The sequence below is a fragment of the Palaemon carinicauda genome, chromosome 32, assembly GCF_036898095.1.
Source record: "Palaemon carinicauda isolate YSFRI2023 chromosome 32, ASM3689809v2, whole genome shotgun sequence".
Classification (NCBI taxonomy): domain Eukaryota; kingdom Metazoa; phylum Arthropoda; class Malacostraca; order Decapoda; family Palaemonidae; genus Palaemon; species Palaemon carinicauda.
The window spans coordinates 50,242,393-50,252,392 of NC_090756.1; positions in this window are offsets into that span (position 1 = coordinate 50,242,393).

The window sequence follows — 10,000 nt, forward strand, 5'->3', positions numbered from 1 at the left end:
ATAATGAGAAGGCATGGAAAAGAGTTGCTAGGAGAGACATCTGGTATCATATGGGAAGAAAAGGAGAGTTGGTGGTAGAGCGAAGAAATTGAGAAAGTTGTAAAAGATAAAAAGGAGGCAAAGAAGAGATGGGAAGAGTCACAGTCAGGGGAAGACAGAGAGAGGTTCAGAGAGAAAAAAACAAGGTGGTGAAGAAGGTAGTAGCTCAAGCTAAAGCTAAGTCATATGATGATGTGTATAATGAGCTGGGGACAAAGGAAGGATTAAACAAGATGATTAGGCTATCGAAGACTAGATATAAGAGCACCAAAGATATTACACAGATCAAACAAATAAAAGATCAAGATGGTGTAGTACTTAGAAAGGAGGAAGACATTGTAAAGAGATGGAAAGAATATTTTGAACAGCTGTTAAATGAAGAAAATGATAGATTATTAAGGGAGGATGGACTGGTGAATTTTGGCAAGGTAATAAGTTTCTCTAGGCAAGAGGTAATAAATGCACTGGGGAAGATGAAGAATGGGAAGGCAACTGGACCAGACATGATTCCTGTGGAGGCATGGAAAGCCTTAGGAGACGAAGGAGTGGATATACTGTACGATCTCATGATAAAGATTTTTGAGCAGGGAAAAAAAAATTAGTGGCGTGGAAGTATATTGATCCCAATCTTCAAAGGGAAAGGTGATGTCCAAGAGTGTGGGAATTACAGAGGTATTAAATTGATGTCCCACACTTTGATGATACTGGAGAGGATGATAGATGCCAGACTAAGAGAAGAATTAGAAATAGGTAAAGAGCAGATGGGATTCATGAAGGGGAGGGGAAAAATAGATGGTGTGTTTTGTCTAAGGCAACTAATGGAGAAATTCCAGGAAAAGCAAAGAGACCTGCATGTGGTATTCATTGACCTTGAAAAAGCTTATGACCGAGTCCCAAGACAAGAGGTATGGAGGAGTCTGAGGGAGAGGAGGGTGCCAGAGAAGTACGTTCGACTGATACAAGAGATGTACCGTAGTGTATTTACTGAGGTGAAGAGCAGTGCTGGGGAGACAGAGGGTTTTGAGGCTATAGTAGGATTACACCAAGGGTCACCTCTGAGCCCATTTATCTTTAACATAGTGAAGGACGTTTTAATAGAAAAGGTAAGGGAGGCTGTACCATGGAACATATTGTATGCAGATGATATTGTTCTGTGCGCAGAGAGCAGGGAAGATCTGGAAATGAAATTGGAAAGGTAGAGGCAAGTACTGGAGGACAGAGGAATGAGAATAAGTATATCTAACACAGAATTTATGTGTACCACCAGTGAGGGGGATGATAGAGATATTATTCATCTTGGGGGAGAACAGATGAATAGAGTTGATAAGTTTAAGTATTTGGGATCCTTTGTTAACGCTGGAGGAGGTATGGAAGATGAAGTTAAACATCGGGTACAGGCAGGCTGGAACAACTGGAGAGCAGCCTCAAGAGTTCTTTGTGACAAAAGAATACCACTGAGGTTAAAAGGAAAATTTCATAAGACAGTGGTAAGAACAGCAATGCTGTATGGAACGGAAACAACAAGCATGAAGAAGACAGAGGAGAAGAAGATGGATGGCAGAAATGAGAATACTTAGGTGGATGTCTGGGGTGACAAGAGAGGATCGAATAAGAAATGACTACATGAGGGGGTCGACAAAGTTGGTGGAAATATCAAAGAGAGTGCAGGAAAGGAGGCTGAGATAGTATGTACACATGATGAGGAGAGATGAGGACCACTTTGGGAGACATACTATGGAGATGGAGGTTCAGGGAAGAAGAAGAGGAGGGAGACCAAGAAAGAGATAGAGGGACTGTGTGAGAGGAGACTTACAGTAGAAGGGGATTGATGAGGCAGAAGCGCAGAATAGAAAAAGATGGAAACGGCTCATCCGCAACGGCGACACCATATAAAAATGGGAACCAGCTGGGAAGAAAATATATATATATATATATATATATATATATATATATATATATATATATATATATATATATATATATATATATATATATATATATATATATATATATATATATATATATGCAGAAGAACCACAGGGAAAATGAAAATACGGAATATACGCTCAAGTCCTGACTAGTTTCGTGATACTTCTTCAGTCCTCTGAAGAAGTATCACGAAACTAGTCAGGACTTAAGCGTATATTTCGTATTTTCATTTTCCCTGTGGTTCTTCTGCATCTGAGCATCACGTTTTCCTGTGATTTTTACGCATATATATATATATATATATATATATATATATATATATATATATATATATATATATATATATATATATATATATATATATATATATTTACTATATATATATATATATATATATATATATATATATATATATATATATATATATATATATATATATATATATATATATTTATATATATATGTATGTATATATATATATATATATATATATATATATATATATATATATATATATATATATATATATATATATATATATATATATATATATAATTATTATTATTATTGTTAATGATTATGCAGTTTTTAAGCCAATATCCAATGTACTGTTTTTTTTCTCTTATAATAATAGATTTATTAATATGAGATTAATAAGGAAAAAATATCTTAAATGGTAAATAAATATAATATCTTAAGACTCACTTGAAAGATTCTAAAACTTTCTCATCTTTCTTAGCCGAGTTTAAAAGGTTTAAAGGTCGCTCATGAATGGCAGAGGAATGGGAAAATTACATTGCCCTAGGTAGCAAGATAATGCCCTTTATGCATATAATCAGTGCCCAAGGTCCCTCTCCACCCAAGCCAGGACCAGGGAGGGCCAGGCAATGTCTACTGATGACTCAACAGGGTGACCTATAGTCTCTCCGACAAAAATCCCATCCTTAGCCTCCAAGGATAGTGAGGCTGCAGAAAAGGATAGTTTTTTTTTTTTTTTATTACACAATAAACATTTCTGTAAAATCATGAAACATATCAGCTTTGAAGAATGATAAAAAGATATAAAAGTTAATTGATATATGAGACCTCATATTCTCATGTTTTCTTCTATCAATTTTCACATGTAACAAGACACGATCTCTTCAATCGTCTCTTTCAAGTGATTCTCTTCTATAGCCTTTCCTCTTCTATGCTAATATTAGATAACTTTTTAACTAAGAGCATTTTCAAAGGGTCTTTCCTCCCGTTCAGTCTGGTTCCAAGGTTATCAAGACTATCAATTTATACCATCGTATAATAATAATAATAATAATAATAATAATAATAATAATAATAATAATAATAATAATAATAATAATAATAATAATAATAATAATAATAATAATAAAAAGCTAAATGCAAGAAAGAATTAGAGCTAAATAAAAGAGAGCAAACAATCATTCAATACAAAATTGGCATTTGAAAATAATCAAAATCATACCAAGGAAAATTATGTAAAAGCCTTATTTTTGCGTATTATTTTCTGGCTTTATTCCAATTCTAGTTTTTCTCTTTGTCATTACACACGATTTGGTTTTGTTAGAGGAATGTTAGGTTAGGTTAGGGTTGGTTAGCTTAGGTCAGGTTAGGTTAGGTTAGGCTGGGTCAAGTTGGGTTAGGTGAGGTGAGGTATGGTCAGGTTTGCTTAGGTAATGTTGAGTTAGGTTGTATTGGGTTAGGTCTGGTTAAGTTAGGTTAGGTTAGGTTGAGTTAGGTTTGGTTAGGTTAGGTAGGTTAGATTAGGCTGAGACAGATTAGGTTGGGTCAGCTTAGGTTTGGCTAGGTTAGGTTCGGTTAAGTTAGGTTCGGTAAGGTTGGGTCATTTAGGTTGCGTAAGGTTACATTCATTGAAATTGGGTTGGGTTACGTTAGGTTACGTTCATTTAAATTGGGTTAGGTTATGTTAGGTTATGTTGGCTTAAGTTGGGTTGGGTTAGGTTAGGTTAAGCTTACTTCACCCTTAGAAAATTGGAAACTCCATTAACTCAAATTCCTTTTAGAAAATATATTATAATCGAGCTAGTTTTAAAAAAATGCCAGAGCAAGGTCATCTCATTAAGTAATTAATATTAAGAAAGTGAAGACGATTATTCTACCCAGTAAACATTTTAATCATTCATTGTCTAGACTCTAGAGGCTTAAGATAACTATCAATACGAAGGAAGTAATTCATTAAGGATTGATCTGGTTTCTTCAAAGTTAGTAGATTAATAGTATTGAGAAAATTTAAATTTTGGCTTTGATTTTCCCTAGAGATGTTGAGAAGTATCAAGGAAGTGAAACCCTATTCAATGGAAGGTTTTTGGATTAGTTGAGACATCAAATGGTATCTTCCAATAACTTGGGTTAGAGTTCTCAAGCTTGAGGGTACACTCGGCAAACTATTATATATTATTTCTCTTCCTCTTGGTTTGTTAAAGTTTTCATGGTTTACATAGGAAATGTTAATTTTAATTTTGTTACTGTTCTTAAAATATTTTATTTCTCCTTGTTTCCTTTCTTCACTGAGATATATTCCTGGTTGGAGCACCTGAGCTTATAACATTCTGCTTTTTCAGCTAAGATTGTAGCTTAGTAAGTACTACTACTACTACTACTACTACTACTACTACTACTACTACTAATAATAATAATAATAATAATAATAATAATAATAATAATAAGAAGAAGAAGAAGAAGAAGAAAAAATAAAATAAAAAATAAATAAAGGGTCACTCCTGAATGGCACAGGGACAGTGACTGCCATAGCAGGTAGGATAATATCCTAGCGACTAACCTCTCCACCCAAGCTAGGACTACGGGGAGCCAGGCAAGGGACACTGATGACTCAGCAGGTTAACCTATTGGCTCCCCCAAACACCCTCATCCTTAGTTCACAAAAATGGTAGGGTTATAGACACTACAAGAAACAAATGAGTTTGAGCGCGACTCGAACCCTGGTCCAGCGGTCTACAATAGGATCGAATCAGAACTGAAATAAATTCAATAAGTTGTTTTACATTTATTTCATTTGTATAAAATTCTAAACTAACCCCATTTCTGTGTATGCGATTTTCTCCTTTTAAGAACATAAATCATTTATAAAAGACTTTTTCGAGTCAATAAATATCTTAATTATGTATAAAATAAGTGTTTAATGTGTATAGAAATATTTTCTAATAATACGGATGATGTTAGTTTCCAGGTACGACCTTCAAGTTTTCCAAATTATTATAATTAGTACAACAATAATTAATACAAAATCAACATATAGATTGTAACTAACATAATGACATACATACATACATAAAACAAGGCACTTCCCCCAATTTCAGGGGGTAGCCGACATCAAACAAATGAAAGAAAGAGGACCTTTCCTCTCTACGTTCCTCCCAGCCTGACAAGGGACTCAACTGAGTTCGGCTGGTACTGCTAGGGTGCCATAGCCCACCCTCCCCCGTTATCCACCACAGTTGAAGCTTCATAACGCTAAATCCCTTACTGCTGCTACCTCCGCGGTCATCCAAGGTGACCGGAGGAAGCAGCAGGGCCTACCGGAACTGCGTCACAATTGCTCGCCATTCATTCCTATTTCTGGCACGCTCTCTTGCTTCTCTCACATCTATCCTCCTATCACCCAGAGCTTTCTTCACTCCATCCATCCACCCAAACCTTGGCCTTCCTCTTGTACTTCTCCCACAACTATTGCATTCATCACCTTCTTTAGCAGGCAGCCAGGTGACATAAGATGTTGAAAAAAAAAATTATATTGTTATATTGTTAATTGCCCGATTCGTCCTCAAATAAATAATATAAAATTCTAGAAAAAGTAATGAAATATAATGAACTTAATGATGAATAATAAAATGGAAAATGAAAATGAATGAAGATTAGAATGATCAAAGATGTTCATTGGGGTAAATCAATCGTCTGAAATTGTAGAAATATTCATTAGGTTGAGTCTAGCCCTTGGCATCAATCAATATTTAAAGAAATATCCTTTTAGCACTAGGACCAATGCTTGAACTTCTAACACTTAATTTACAAATCCCTACCACTTACTTCACAAACACCTGACACTCACTTTACTTTTTTGGTTTTAGGAAAACTAAAGGTATTTGAAGTATCCGGATTCTAAATAAAAAATATGTTTGTGGTTCATTAATTCGGAAAACAAAGTTTGAATAAAAAAGAAAAAATCATATTAAATATAAAAATCATGAAGTGTTCTAATAACTCCAGAAAGGGGAAAATTACTGAAAGAGATAGACGAATTTAAGGAATATTTCTGCCGATTGTATTTCATCATTGTTTCAACATTTTTAATCTGAAGTAAAATTAATATTACCTTTTAGACCACAAAGGAGTAATTCAATATAAACCTCCGATCGGGATTTGGAAGTTAAAAAATCTTATTTAAAAGAATATTTTGAATTTTGAAAATCCTCTTATTAAAAAACAATAATTTTTGAAATTCCTGCTATTTCTACAAAAAAAAATTAAAAGCGTTAAAATCGTCTAAAACCAAAAAAAAATAATTAAATGTTGAAAATCGTTTTATTTTTGAAAAAAAGAAATTAAATTTTTGAAAATCATCTCATTTAAAAATTGAAAGATTTGAGAATATTGTTATTAAAAAAAATCTAAATTTTGAAAATCCTCTTATTTAAAAGATGAAAAATTTGAAAACCATTCTAATTATAAAAAGAAAATTCAATTTTGAAAATCGTCTTACTTTCGAAAAACTGAATGATATTTCACCTATTTTTACAATCTCATCTTCCAGAGCTGAGTAAATACTTTACCTTTCCGATAATTGATTAAAATCTCTTGGGATTTCAAGCAAAAAAGAAATTTGCTGTCGAGCGACAAAATTCTGCTTCGGATATAAAACTCAATTGGCTTTCTTAGTTTGAGTTTAATTGCTAAACCTCTTGAAAATATGACCAAAAACTTCATGAGACAAACTTCTTATTCTCAAGTCCCTTTTCAATATCTTCCAAATCCAATTATCGTTATGAGCATCTGAACGTGTCCTAATCGTGAGGAAACTGCAAAGCTACATATATAGCCACAAACACATGCATGTACTTACATACATTTAAATTATTAAAGGTTTAAAGTTTGCTTATGAATGGCAGAGGCAAGGAACAGTGAAATGCCATAGCACGAGAATGCCCTAGAGGCTGACCAAGCCCCCTCTACATCAAGCTAGGACTAGGGACTGGGCTATGGGTGACTGAACAGGTAGCCCTATAGTGTCCCCAAACACCGCATCCTTAGCTCACAAGGATGATGAGGTTGCAGACACTACAAGGAACTATCGAGCTTAAACAGGTCTCGAACTCAAGTCCAGCAGATCGCCAAGCAGGGACGTTTCCGATAGGCTAACACGAGTCCTAATCGAACACGACAAGGAAAAATGGGAATAGCAGAATGAAACAACAAAAAATAAATAATGTCTAACCACCGAATAATACAATGAAAAAAGTTTGAAAAAATAAAGCAGTTCAAACGTTTGATGCTGAACATTTGAATTAGTCATGACAAGCAGACAAATACTATATAACAAGATCCCGGTAGACATCCGAAAGAAGAAACTGAAGACTTTCTGGTTTTCCTTGTGCTTCGATAATGTGGATTAGACAATTAACACGGAATACTCTGTGATAATCTAAATACCTAAGAACGCATACAACAAACTGATCTTGTAGGTTCCATAGGGCACAGGGTTTCATTGTGTGATAGGAATATAGCCCTAAAGTAAAAAATAAACAAAAGGTATCCAAAGAAAATTTGATAAATGAGAAATGAAATTAGCCTACTGTGAAATTTCAAAAGCTTTCCTGTACGAAACGAAGGAGATCCCTTCTAGAAGGCGGTTATTTAGCATAACAATGAAATTCATAAAAATATCGAAAGACTTTGTACTATGAGAATATAATATAAGGAGTAACTAGCAAGTAAACTTTCCAAAAAAATTATAAAGGCAAGACTCATTACACATAAGCCAGAACACCAAAGTCTTCCAAAAAGTTTTGTTTTATCAAGTGACCCTAAAAACGTCTAAATCACCGATTTTTCAAGTGACCCTAAACATTTCAAATTCTCTGATTTTATAGGTGGCCTTAAAAACTTCAAAAAACCATAAAATCTTTCCCTTTTTTCATGTCTCTGAAAACTTTGGTCCTAATGACGGACGATCAAAAAGATATCGACGATTTCAGATGAGTAATGATTTGCCAGATCTTTGAACAATTTGTCCTCGAGAGTAGTTGCCACATCAGACCACGCGATTAGACGCAACATTTCTCTGCGTATAAGATCGATGTGAAGAGAAACCATTTTATTTTTTCATAAAGGAGAAGTACAATAAAAGCCAAAACGGATGATTTATGCGAAGATCTATTGTGTTAATGTAACGTTGAAGTTCATTGAAAAAAGAAAAAAAAGAGGAAAAAACCTGTCTAGGGTTGTACCATAAGCGCTGTACCACAGTCTTCCCTTCTCTTTGGTTAGAGTTTTCTTGCTTGAGGGTTCACTCTACCACATTATTCTATCTCTTTCCTTATATCCTTTCCTTACAGATATATTTTACCTCTTGGAGACCTTTGACTTATAGCGTCCTACTTTTCCAAGTAGGGTTGTAGCTTAGCTAGTAATAATAATAACAATAATTTCTATAAATTAAAGACAAAAGAATTGAAGATGTATTTTATGATCCCCTTCCAGATAAGCACAAGAGATGAGCTTTAATAAAAAGATTTCCAATTACTCTTTCTTCTTTCTTTGATCATCAAAGAATTGGAAATAAAGACATGTAATTTCAATAAAGATTTTAAAATGAAATTCAGCTTTTCCTAATATCAAGCTTACAGCCAAAGGATATAGACCATTTTCTTCTCATGAATTTTAAAAAGCTTACTGGAAGAATAAAGGAAGACTTTTTTTTTTATTATTGGGAACGTCCCAGCATTGGGATCTGCTGAACTTGGGTTCGAGACACGCTAAATGATTGGGGATGAGGGGGTTAGTTTGAGGAGGCCTATAGGTCACCTGCTGTAGCCATTGCCCGGGCCTCCCTGGTCCTAGATTGTTGAAGAGGTGGTTTGGGCGCTGATCATATGTATCTATAGACAGTCTCTAGGGCATTGTCACTGTCTCTTGCCCCTGCCATGCATGAGGGACCTTAAAACGTGTAAATAGATGGTATCAAGTAATAGAAATTTTCAAAAAAGAAAACAAGATATTGTAGATGGTAATTATTATGAATATTACAAGCCAAGCTGCAACACTAGTTTAAAAATAAGATATTATAAGCCTAAAGGCTTAGACAGAGAAAAAAGTCCATTAAGGAACGGAAATATGGAACTAAAGTAGTGACAAAAAAAGTAAGGAATAATTAATATAAAATATTTTAAGATCCGTAACAGCAGTGAAATAGATTATTAAAAATTATCTAAAAATAAAAAGTCTTTGTTATATAAAGAACACAAGTGAATTTAAAAGAATTTTTTTTAAACTACCAAAGAAAAGTTTGAATTTTTGAGAATTTTAACCAGCTAATTGTTTTCTTTAGCTTCTCTATTCTATTCAACTTTTCTGTCACTGAAGAAGGCAGAAAAACTTCCTCTATTTAAAAAAAATTGAAAAAAAAATTTTCTTTTTAAAAAATAGAGAAACAAAGAGTTTTTATCTTATGGAATTCAGATATTTTCACTCAGCGGAAATTTTAAGATTGGAACTCCATCAGAAACGATCTTTGGATTTCTTTTATTTCTTTCTTCAAATTCCTTTTAAGAAAGAAGGAAGAGGAAATTGAAGTCTGTAATCAGGAGATTGTACTTATCTAATTTTATTTCTAGTTCATGATCTTAAGATAATCTAAATGAATTATTCATTACTTACGATGTAGTTTTTTTATTTCTTTATTCTCTTTTGTCACTGGGCTATTTTTTCCTATTGGAGCCATTTGGCTTACAGCAACATGCTTTCCAAAGTAGAAAATCAACAA